Consider the following 2,500-nt stretch of genomic DNA (forward strand, 5'->3'; position numbering starts at 1 on the left):
CCCAGCCAAGGCCAGGCATTCCAGTGCCTACCCGGGCAAAAACGCCCAAAGCATGCCCCATTCGTTAGCCTATCCAGGCAAAAACGCCCAAAACCAGCCCATTCCAGTGCCTATCCGGGGAAAACGCCCAAAGCATGCCCATTCCTTAGCCTATCCAGGCAAAAACGCCCAAAACCAGCACATTCCAGTGCCTATCCGGGCAAAAACGCCCTAAGCCTGCGCATTCCAGCGCCCCGCAGCATGCCACCCTCCTATAGGGTTTGCGCAACCAACCCGCCTAACCACCAGTGGCAACCAAAGGTGCTGTTAGCGACGACTTCTGAAGACGCAACGAGACGCGACGGGTTTGCGCCCAGACGCGACGAGGCGATGCGGGATCTGCGCCCAACCGTGCCTACACCCGCCGACTTGATGCGGGAGCTGCTGGCCCAAGCATGCCTAGCGTGCAAGGCCTGCGTGCAAGGCTAGTGTGCAAGGCTCGTGGGCAAGGCTAGTGCGCAAGGCTAGTGCCCAAGGTCTGTGTGCAAGGCTAGTGCCCAAGGCTAGTGAGCATGGCCTGTGTGCAAGGCTAGTGTGCAAGGCTTGTATGCAAGGCTAGTGTGCAAGGCTGGTGTGCAAGGCTTGTGCGCAAGGCTGGTGCGCAAGGCTAGTTCCCAAGGGTTGTGTGCAAGGCTAGTGCCCAAGGCAAGTGCGCAAGGCTCGTGCCCAAAGCTAGTGCGCAAGGCTTGTGTGCAAGGCTACTGCGATGGGCCAGTGCCCAAGGCTTGTGAGCAAGGCTTGTATGCATGGCTTGTGTGCAAGGCTAGCGTCCAAGGCTTGTGCGCATGGCTTGTGCGCAAGGCTTGTGTCCAAGGCTTTTGTGCAAGGCTCGTGCGCAAGGCTAGTGTGCAAGGCTTGTGCGCATTGGCAGGTAGCCCACCAGCATGCACGATCCAAATGCCACTCACGCGACAACACGGTGCCAAGCCGGGCATGGTGTGCACTCAAAACCAATCAACGGACAGAGGTCATGCGTCATGGGGGGGATCTAGCAAGGCCATGGGGAAGGTCATGGAGGACCTTGGAAGCAAGCGCAAGACGAGAGCGAATCGAACAAGGGGCCAGGACGGGGCCTTGTGCCCATGGTCTTCGCAAGACAGCGTCCAAGGCACCCGAAAGCCCAAGGGAACCCAAACCCGGCCGACACTTGCAATCGCACATGCTCTCTGCAACACACCATCAATGCCGCCCAACGGGGCCAGCACGAGCAGTCCTCCGCGGTCCCCTGGCCCTGCGCACGTTTGTCTTCGAAACCGAGCATCAATGCCACAGAAAGTGCCGGGGCGCCAGCTGGAGCCATCATCCGCGTTGCCATGGCTCGCTTGGCCTTGGCTTGCCAGGCCCCGACACGAGCAATCGCGCATTTTCTTTGCAACCGACCATCAATGTCGCCCAACGGGGCCAGCACGAGCAGTCATCCGCGGTCCCCTGGCCCTGCGCACGTTTGTCTTTGAAACCGAGCATCAATGCCACAGAAAGTGCCGGGGCGCCAGCTGGAGCCATCATCCGACGTGCCATGGCTCTGGTCCCATGGTCTTCGCAACCGAGCATTCGTGACACCCGCGGGGCCAGGACACCAACCCTTCCGACACGAGCATTCGCGCATGTTCTTTGGCCACACAACGGCGCCAGCACGAGCAAAATCATCCGCGGTGCGGTGGCCTTGCACGGCCTTTTGTCTTTGGAACCAACCATCAGTGCCACGGGAAGTGCCGGAGTCCCGGCATCCGCGGTGCCAAGTCATTGCGCCCTTGGTCTCTGCAGCGGGGCATGCCGGGCACTCCCAACCATTGCAAGCAAGCAAGCAAGCAAGAAAGAAAGTAAGTAAGTAAGTAAGTATTACATATAGGGGCGGGACATGCGGGGAGATCTGCGAAACGTGCATTACGGGGCACACGCGTACCTACCGGGGCATACCGACCCCTATTGGGGCACACGTGTGCATATCGGGGCATACCGGGCCTATCGGGGCATACCGGGCCTATCGGGGCACACGCGTACATACCGGGGCATACCGAGCCCTACTGGGGCACACGTGCGCATATCGGGGCGTACCAAGCCTATCGGGGCATACGCATGTATCCCAAGGCATACCGAGTCTATCCGGTCATACGCGTTCATACCGGGGCGTAACGGGCCTATCGGGGCATACTTGGGCATATCCGGGCAAAAAATGCCCAAAACTTGCGCAACCTTGGCAACCGTGGTCCATTCCTCTCTATATGCCTAGCCTTGCCAACCGTGGTCCATTCCTCACTATATGCCATGGCCTTGTGCCCATGGTCTTCCCAAGACAGCGTCCAAGGCCCCCGGAAGGCCAAGGGAGCCCAACCCAGCAATGCCCTGCTATGGCAAGCCAAGGCCAAGCATTCCGGTGCCTATCCGGGCAAAAATGCGATTCCTCTCTATATGCCTAGCCTTGGCAACCGTGGTCCATTCCCCACCATATGCCATGGCCTTG

The sequence above is a fragment of the Tasmannia lanceolata genome, unplaced genomic scaffold (assembly GCF_043159265.1).
Source record: "Tasmannia lanceolata isolate RefF3 unplaced genomic scaffold, GAP_Taslan_0.1 ptg000119l, whole genome shotgun sequence".
Taxonomy (NCBI): Eukaryota; Viridiplantae; Streptophyta; class Magnoliopsida; order Canellales; family Winteraceae; genus Tasmannia; species Tasmannia lanceolata.